Source organism: Globicephala melas, chromosome 4 (genome assembly GCF_963455315.2).
Source record: "Globicephala melas chromosome 4, mGloMel1.2, whole genome shotgun sequence".
Classification (NCBI taxonomy): Eukaryota; Metazoa; Chordata; class Mammalia; order Artiodactyla; family Delphinidae; genus Globicephala; species Globicephala melas.
The window spans coordinates 54,435,234-54,445,365 of record NC_083317.1 but is presented as its reverse complement, the minus strand read 5'-3'; positions in this window follow the sequence as shown (position 1 = coordinate 54,445,365).

Here is a 10,132-nt window from a genome sequence, read left to right as displayed (position 1 = left end):
CTATCTAACCCCTCCACAAATATACTAACCCTTCACATATTGGAAAATTGCTACCAAGAAAAATTTTACTGAGATAAAAGTAAAGTTTCTATGGGAACCTAAGAAATAAGCTGCAAAAATACAAGATTGGAACAGCGTGAGTCAATGGCCCACGTATTTTAGCTCCAATGTACAGAAGAGGAAGTTGAGGCTGAAAACCATGAATGAGCTTGAAGCTCACAGTGCTGGTCACTGGTGGGACTGAGGCTCGAACCCAGATCATCTTATGTGAATTTCTGTCCTCTTTCCAGCTCTCCGTAATGCCACACTCTACTCTTTTACAATCTTTTTGAATTTCCAATTTAACCCAGTTTATTATCTTCCCACACCAGCACTCTCTATATGGTAGACTGTTTACTTGGCTTCCCAAGCCCCCCCTGTTAGAATATGATGTTTTTGTTAATGTCAGAGACCATGTCTTTAATTTAGTCTAATATTTCCCATAGTATCACCCACATTGACATGTGCAAAAATTATTTATTCACGTGCGATGAAAAGTCAAATCTTTATTTTGACAATTTACTCTCTGTAGAAGCAACATAAGGAAAAAGAAAATTATCCCAACCTAGAAATGTAAATCCGTTTTTGTTTTTGTTTTTTTTTAGTGCTGTCTTATATTACATATAGTTACTGGTGCCAAAGGTATGTCTTAGCTAAAAATTTGGTACATTTTTTTTCCCTAAAGATATGAATGCTTAAGTATAACACTAACAAATGCCTAAATATTTTTCATTTTTCCACTTCTTTGATTAAACATGTTACTGAACTTAAGCACATTTCTCTGCTTCCAATCTATCTTTCCTCCATATCTGTCTATAAATTCCTTCCATACTACTCTTCCTCCATAATCAAATGAGTCTCCTGACCCCCAGAACCAATTGCATACTCCTTGGCATGGTTCAGGGCTGAATGGTCCTGCCCCTTTATCTCACTCTGCTCCCCTCGCAGAGACCGTGAACACCCAGCCACACAGAACTGCGGACCCTTCTCCAGGCCCACACCAACTTCTCCCGCCCTGCACTTTCTGTATTTCCTCTGCTATCCTGTAAATCTGTGGAATATGGGCAGTTTGTTTACTTTTTGTTCTCTTCCAAACTACTAAAAAAATTTCCAAAAGACAACCAGCAAACAATAGATTAATCTGGTTCTTAATATGACTATCAACACTGAAAAGAATGTATTTCAATTCCTGGTTATTCCCTCATAGGGAGAATGCTGGTAAAGGAACTGCCATTGATTTGTTTCAGGCTGAGCCTTGCTGGCGGGTTTGATGGTTAATTTTGTGTGTCAACTTGACTGGGCTAAGGGATGCCCAGACAGCTAGTAAAGCATTATTTCTCCATGTGTCTGGGAGGGTGATTCTGGAAGAGATTAGCATTTGACTCAGTAGATTAAGGAAAGTAGATCACCGTCAGGAATGCCTTGAGGGCCTGAATAGAGCAAAAAGGTGAAAGAAGAGAAAACTTGCTGTCTTCCCTTGAGCTGGGACATCCATCTTCTCCTGCCCTAAGACATCAGTACTCTGGTTCTCAGGCCTTCAGACTCAGACTGAATTACACCTCCAGCTTTCCTGGGTCTCCAGCTTGTAGATGGCAGATCGTGGGACCTCTTAGTCTCCATAATCACATAAGCCAATTTCTGTAATGTAAATATATAGATAGGGGGACCTTCAAGATGGTGGAGGAGTAAGACGTGGAGATCACCTTCCTCCCCGCAGATACACCAGAAATACATCTACATGTGGAACAACCCCTACAGAACACCTACTGAACGCTGGCAGAAGACCTCAGACCTCCCAAAAGGCAAGAAACTCCCCACGTACCTGGGTAGGGCAAAAGAAAAAACAAAGACAAAAGGATAGGGTCGGGACCTGCACCTCAGGGAGGGAGCTGTGAAGGAGGGAAAGTTTCCACACACAAGGAAGCCCCTTCACTGGCAGAGATGGGGGCGTGGGCAGGGGGGGAAGCTTCGGAGCCGTGGAGGAGAGCCCAGCAACAGGGGTGCAGAGGGCAAAGCGGAGAGATTCCCGCACAGAGGATCGGTGTCGACCAGCACTCACCAGCCCGAGAGGCTTGTCTGCTCACCCGCTGCGGCGGGCGGCGGCTGGGAGCTGAGGCTCTGGCTTCGGAGGTCCCATCCCAGGGAGAGGACCGGGGTTGGCTGCGTGAACACAGCCTGAAGGGGGCTAGTGCACCACAGCTAGCCGAGAGGGAGTCCGGGAAAAAGTCTGGACCTGCCTGAGAGGCAAGAGAGCATTGTTTCAGGGCACATGAGGAGAGGAGATTCAGAGCTCCACCTAAACAAGCTCCAGAGACGGGTGCAAGCCATGGCTATCAGTGCAGACCCCAGAGATGGGCATTAAATGCTAAGGCTGCTGCTGAGACAACCAAGAATCCTGTGTGCAAGCACAGGTCACTCTCCACACCTCCCCTCCCGAGACCCTGTGCAGCCGCCACTGTCAGGGTCCCGTGATCCAGGGACAACCTCCCCGGGAGAACGCATGGCGTGCCTCAGGCTGTTGTAACGTCACACCAGCCTCTGCTGCCGCAGGCTCGCCCCGCATTCCATACCCCTCCCTCCCCCCCGCCCCCCCGCCCCCCGGCCTGAGTGACCCAGAGCCCCCCAGTCAGCCGCTGCTTTAACACCTTCCTGCCTGGGTGGGAACAGAAGCCTGAGGGCAACCTACATGCAGAGATGGGGCCAAAACCAAAACTGAACCCCAGGAGCTGTGCAAACAAAGAAGAGAAAGGGAAATCTCTCCCAGCAGCCTCAGGAGCAGCGGATTAAATCCCCACAAGCAACTTCAGGTACCCTGCACCTGTGGAATACCTGAATAGACAACAAATCATCCCAAAATTGAGGCGGTGGACTTCGGGAGCAATGGTAGACTTGGGGTTTGCTGTCTGCAACAGACTTGTTTTTGATTTTATGTTTATCTTAGTAGAGTTTTTAGCGCTTGTTATCATTGGTGGATTTGTTTATTGGTTTGGTTGCTCTCTTCTTTCTTTTTTGTCTTTTTTTATTACTTTTTAATTTTTTTATTTTAATAATTATTTCTCCTATTTTAATTATTTTACTCTACTTAAAAAATTTTTTTTTCTTTCTTTTTTTCTCCCTTTTCTTCTGAGCCCTGTGGCTGACAGGGTCTTGGTGCTCTGGCCTGGTGTCAGGCCAGAGCGTCTGAGGTGGGAGAGCCAAGTTCAGGACACTGGACCACCAGAGACCTCCCGGCCTCACATAATATCAGTAGGCGAGAGCTCTCCCAGAGATCTCCGTATCAATGCTAAGACCCAGCTCCACACAATGGCCAGCAAGCTCCAGTGCTGGATGCCCCATGCCAAACAACTAGCAAGACAGCAGCACAACTGCACTCATTAGCAGAAAGGCTGCCTAAAGTCATACTAAGTTCATAGACACCCCAAAACACACCACCAGATGCAGCCCTGCCCACCACCAGGACAAGATCCAGACCCAGCCACCAAAACACAGGCACCAGTCCCTTCTGCCAGGAAGCCTACACAAGCCACTGAACAAACCTTACCCACCAGGGGCAGACACCAAAAACAACAGGAGCTACGAACCTGCAACCTGCAAAAATGACACCCCAAACACATTAAGTTAAGCAAAATGGGAAGGCAGAGAAATATGCAGCAGATGAAGGAGCAAGGTAAAAACCCACCAGACCAAACAAATGAAGAGGAAATAAGCAGTCTACCAGAAAAAGAATTCAGAGTAATGATAGTAAAGATGATACAAAATCTTGGAAACAGAATGGAGAAAATAAAAGAAACGATTAACAAGGACCTAGAAGAACTAAAGAGCGGGCTTCCCTGGTGGCGCAGTGGTTGACAGTCCACCTGCCAATGCAGGGGACACGGGTTCATGCCCCGGTCCGGGAAGATCCCACATGCCGCAGAGCGGCTGGGCACATGAGCCATGGCCGCTGAGCCTGTGTGTCCAGAGCCTGTGCTCCACAATGGGGGAGGCCACAATGGTGAGAGACCCACATACCGCAAAAAAAAAAAAAAAAAAAAAAGAACTAAAGAGCAAACAAACAATGAAGAACAACACAATAAATGAATTAAAAATTCTCTAGAAGGAATCAATAGCAGAATAACTGAGGCAGAAGAACAGATAAGTGACCTGGAAGATAAAATAGTGGAAATAACTACTGCAGAGCAGAATTTAAAAAAAAAAAAATACTGCAGAGAAGAATAAAAAAAAAAAGAATGAAAAGAATAGAGGACCGTCTCAGAGACCTCGGGGACAACATTAAACGCACCAACATTCAAATTATAGGGGTCCCAGGAGAAGAAGAGAAAACAAAAAGGTCTGAGAAAATATTTGAAGAGATTATAGTTGAGAACTTTCCTAACATGGGAAAGGAAATAGTCAGTCAAGTCCAGGAAATGCAGAGAGGCCCATACAGGATAAATCCAAGGAGAAACATGCCAAGACACTTATTAATCAAACTATCAAAAATTAAATACAAGGAAAAAGTATTAAAAGCAGCAAGGGAAAAGCAACAAATAACATACAAGGGAATCCCCATAAGGTTAACAGCTGATCTTTCAGCAGAAACTCTGCAAGCCAGAAGTGAGTGTCAGGACATATTAAAAGTGATGAAAGGGAAAAACCTACAACCAAGATTACTATATCCAGCAAGGATCTCATTCAGATTTGACAGAGAAATTAAAACCTTTACCGACAAGCAAAAGATAAGAGAAATCAGCACCACAAAACCAGCTTTACAACAAAGGCTAAAGGAAGTTCTCTAGGTAGGAAACACAAGAGAAGGAAAAGACCTACCAAAACAAACCCAAAACAATTAAGAAAATGGTAATAGGAACATACATATCGATAACTACCTTAAATGTAAATGGATTAAACGCTCCAACCAAAAGACATAGACTAGCTGAATGGATACAAAAGCAAGAGCTGTACATATGCTGTCTACAACAGACTCACTTCAGATGTAGGGACACATACAGACTGAAAGTGAGGGGATGGAAAAAGATATTCCATGCAAATGGAAACCAAAAGAAAGCTGGGGTAGCAATTGTCATATCAGACAAAATAGACTTTAAACACAAAGGAGGATACTACACAATGATCAAAGGATCAATCCAAGAAGAAGTTGTAACAATTGTAAATATTTACACACCCAACATAGGAGCACCTGAATACATAAGGCAAATGCTAACAGCCATAAAAGGGGAAATGGACAGCAACACAATAATAGTATGGGACTTTAACACCCCACTTTCACCAATGGACAGATCATCCAAATTGAAAATAAATAAGGAAACACAAGCTTTAAATGACACATTAAACAAGATGGACTTAATTGATATTTATAGGACATTCTATCCAAAAACAACAGAATACACTTTCATCTCAAGTGCTCATGGAACATTCTCCAGGGTAGACCATATCTTGAGTCACAAATCAAGCCTTGGTAAATTTAAGAAAATTGAACTCGTATCAAGTATCTTTTTCAACCACAATGCCATGAGACTAGATATCAATTACAGGAAAAAAGAACTGTAAAAAATACAAACACATGGAGACTAAACAATATGCTACTAAATAACCAAGAGATCACTGAAGAAATCAATGAGGAAATCAAAAAATACCTAGAAACAAATGACAATGAAAACATGACGTCCCAAAACCTATGGGATGCAGCAAAAGCAGTTCTAAGAGGGAAATTTATAGCAATACAATCCTACCTCAAGAAAGAAGAAAAATCTCAAATAAACAACCTAAACTTACACTTAAAGCAATTAGAGAAAGAAGAACAAAAAAAACCCCAAAGTTAGCAGAAGGAAAGAAATCATAAAGATCAGATCAGAAATAAATGAAAAAGAAATGAAGGAAACAATAGCAACAATAGGAAAAAAGATCAATAAAACTAAAAGCTGGTTCTTTGAGAAGACAAACAAAATTGACAAACCACTAGCCAGACTCATCAAAAAAACAAGGGAGAAGACTGAAATCAACAGAATTAGAATTGAAAAAGGAGAAGTAACAACTGACCCTGCAGAAATACAAAGAATCATGAGAGATTACTACAAGCAACTATACACCAATAAAATTGACAACCTGGAAGAAATGGAAAAATTCTTAGAAAAGCACAACCTTCTGAGACTGAACCTGGAAGAAACAGAAAATATAAACAGACCAATCACAAGCACTGAAATTGAAACTGCGATTAAAAATCTTCCAACAAACAAAAGTCCAGGATCAGAAGCCTTCACAGGTGAACTCTATCAAACACTTAGAGGGCTTCCCTGGTGGCGCAGTTGTTGAGAGTCCGCCTGCCGATGCAGGGGGCGTGGGTTCGTGCCCCAGTCCAGGAGGATCCCACATGCCGCGGAGCGGCTGGGCTCGCGAGCCGTGGCCGCTGAGCCTGCGCGTCCAGAGCCTGTGCTCTGCAACGGGAGAGACCACAACAGTGAGAGGCCCGCGTACTGTAAAAAAAAAAAAAAAAACACTTAGAGAAGAGCAAACACCCATCCTTCTCAAACTCTTCAAAAACATTGCACAGGAAGGAACACTCCCAAGCTCATTCTATGAAGCCACCATCACCTAGGTACCAAAACCAGACAAATATATCACAAAAAAAGAAAATTACAAACATGTATCATGGATGAACATAGACGCAAAAATCCTCAACAAAATACTAGCAAACAATATCCAACAACACATTAAAAGGATCATACACCATGATCAAGTGGGATTTATCCCAGGGATGCAAGGATTCTTCATATATGCAAATCAATCAATGTGATACACTGTATTAACAAATTAAAGAACAAAAACCATATGATCATCTCAATAGATGCAGAAAAAGCTTTTGAGAAAATTAAACACCCATTCATGATAAAAAACTCTCCAGAAAATGGGCATAGAGGGAACCTACCTCAACATAGTAAAGGCCATATATGACAAACCCACAGCCAGCATCATTCTCAATGGTGAAAAACTGAAACCATTTCCTCTAAAATCAGGAACAAGGATTTGGCAAGGATGCCTACTCTCACCACTATTATTCAACATAGTTTTGGAAGTTTTAGCCACAGCAATCAGAGAAGGAAAAGAAATAACATGAATCCAAATTGGAAAAGAGGAAGTAAAGCTGTCACTGTTTGCAGATGGCATGATACTATACATAGGAATCCTAAAGATGGTAGCAGAAAACTACTAGAGCTAATCAATGAATTTGGTAAAGTCACAGGGTAAAAAATTAATGCACAGAAATCTTTTGCATTCCCATACACTAATGATGAAATATCTGAAAGAGAAATTAAGGAAACACTCCCATTTACCACTGCAAGCAAAAGAATAAAATACCTAGGAATAAACATACCTAAGAAGACAAAAGACCTGTATGCAGAAAACTATAAGACCCTAGTGAAAGAAATTAAAGATGATACAAACAGATGGAGAGATACACCATGTTCTTGAATTGGAAGAGTCAACATTGTGAAAATAACTATACTACCCAAAGCAATCTACAGATTCAGCACAATCCCTGTCAAACTACCAGTGGCATTTTTCACAGAACTAGAACAAAAAAGTTCACAATTTGTATGGAAACACAAAAGACCCCAAATAGCCAAAGCAACCTTGAGAAAGAAAAATGGAGTTGGAGGAATCATGTTCCCTGACTTCAGACTATACTACAAAGCTACAGTAATCAAGACAGTCTGGTACTGGCACAAAAACAGAAATATAGATTAATGGAACAGGATAGAAATCACAGAGATAAACCCATTCACATATGGTCACTTTGTCTTTGATAAAAGAAGCAAGAATATACAATGGAGAAAAGACAGCCTCTTCAATAGTGATGCTGGGAAAACTGGACAGCTACATGTAAAAGAATGAAATTAGAACACTTCCTAGCACGATACAGAAAAATAAACTCAAAATGGATTAAAGACTTAAATGTAAGGCCAGACACTGTAAAACTCCTAGAGGAGAACATAGGAAGAACATTCTTTGACATAAATCACAGCAAGATCCTTTTTAACCCACCTCCTAGAGAAATAAAAACAAAAATAAACAAATGGGACCTAATGAAACTTCAAAGCTTTTGCACAGCAAAGGAAACCATAAACAAGATGGAAAGACAACCCTCAGAATGGGAGAAAATATTTGCAAATGAAGCAACTGACAAAGGATTAATCTCCAAAATTTACAAGCAGCTCATGCAGCTCAATATCAAAAAAACCAAACAATCCAATCCTAAAATGGGTAGGATATCTAAACAGACATTTCTCCAAAGAAGATATACAGATTGCCAACAAACACATGAAAGGATGCTCAACATCACTAATCATTAGAGAAATGCAAATGAAAAGTACAATGAGGTATCACCTCACACCAGTCAGAATGGCCATCAGCAAAAAATCTAGAAACAATAAATTCTGGAGAGGGTGTGGAGAAAAGGGTACCCTCTTGCACAGCTGGTGGGAATGTAAATTGATGAAGCCACTATGGAGAACAGTATGGAGGTTCCTTAAAAAACTAAAAATAGAGGTATCGTGTGACCCAGCAATCCCACTACTGGGCATCTACCCTGAGAAAACCATAATTCAAAAAGAGTCATGTACCCCAATGTTCATTGCAGCACTATTTACAATAGCCAGGACATGGAAGCAACCTAGATGCCCATTGACAGATGAATGGATAAAGAAGATGTGGTACATAAATACAATGGAATATTACTCAGCCATAAAAGGAAACGAAATTGAGTTATTTGTAGTCACCTAGAGTCTGTCATACAGAGTGAAGTAAGTCAGAAAGAGAAAAACAAATACTGTATGCTAACGCACGTATGTGGAATCTAAAAACAAAATATGGTTCTGAAGAACCTAGGGGCAGGACAGGAACAAAGGCAGAGATGTAGAGAATGGACTTGAGGACACGGGGAGGGGGAAGGTTGAGCTGAGATGAAGTGAGAGAGTGGCATGGACTTATATACACTACCAAACGTAAGATAGCTAGCTAGCGGGAAGCAGCCGCATAGCACAGGGAGATCAGCTCGGTGCTTTGTGACCACCTAGAGGGGTGGGATAGGGAGGGTGGGAGGGAGAGGCAAGAGGGAGGAGATATGGGGATATATGTGTATGTATAGTTGATTCACTTTGTTATAAAGCAGAAACCAACACACCACTGTAAAGCAATTATACTCCAATAAAGATGTTTAAAATACACACACACACACACATATATATATATAATATTTTACTTTGGTTCTGGTTTCCTGGAGAATTCCGAAAATACAGCAGAAAAACTCTACTGACCTGGTTTCTTATGAACTTTCTGTTCTATCCTTGAGCCAAATGGTGATGTCGAGGAGAATCATGAGGAAAATAATGTTAGCTAACTTTTACGGAGAGCTTACTCTATACCACTATTCTAAGCTCTTGTATAATTTTATCCACATCCCTCTACAGTTCTGTGAAGTTGGTCCAGGCTTTGTGAGAAGACTGAGGCTCAGAGAGGTGAGGTAGCTTACCCAGGGTCACAGAGCTAGGAAATGATAGAACTACACTGAAATCCGTGTCGTCCGATACAAAGCTCTGGCTTGTAACCATCATGAAACACTGCCTTCCCGGCTTCAAGGGTTTCTGAACACCCACTTTGGGTAGATGGGCTCATACTTTGTTTTCCACGAGTATCAGATCTGTCCTCAGGTGCGAAGGATTCTGGGGCTGACTCCCCTCCTTTATGTGCACAGAAGTAAAGCATCTGCCAATTCTCAGATGTCACTGTGGTTCTCACCTGGCTGCCCATTGGAACCACCACATGGGCCCTTTCAGACTACTGATGCCCCATCCCAGAGATTCTAAGTTGCTCCGGGATGAGGCACCAATGTTCGTAAAGTCTAGGGATTCTAATGAGAACCCATGTGGGTCCAGGTTGCCACAAGTAAATGGACTGAGACTTTAATTTCATTGAAGAGGAGGTCAGATTCACTCCTCACAATGCTGACAGTATTCCAGAAGGGAGAGAGGCCACCGAGACCCCTGTTCTCAATCTCCAGGGGTTAACTCCACTTTTAGAGCCCACTTTGCTGGCC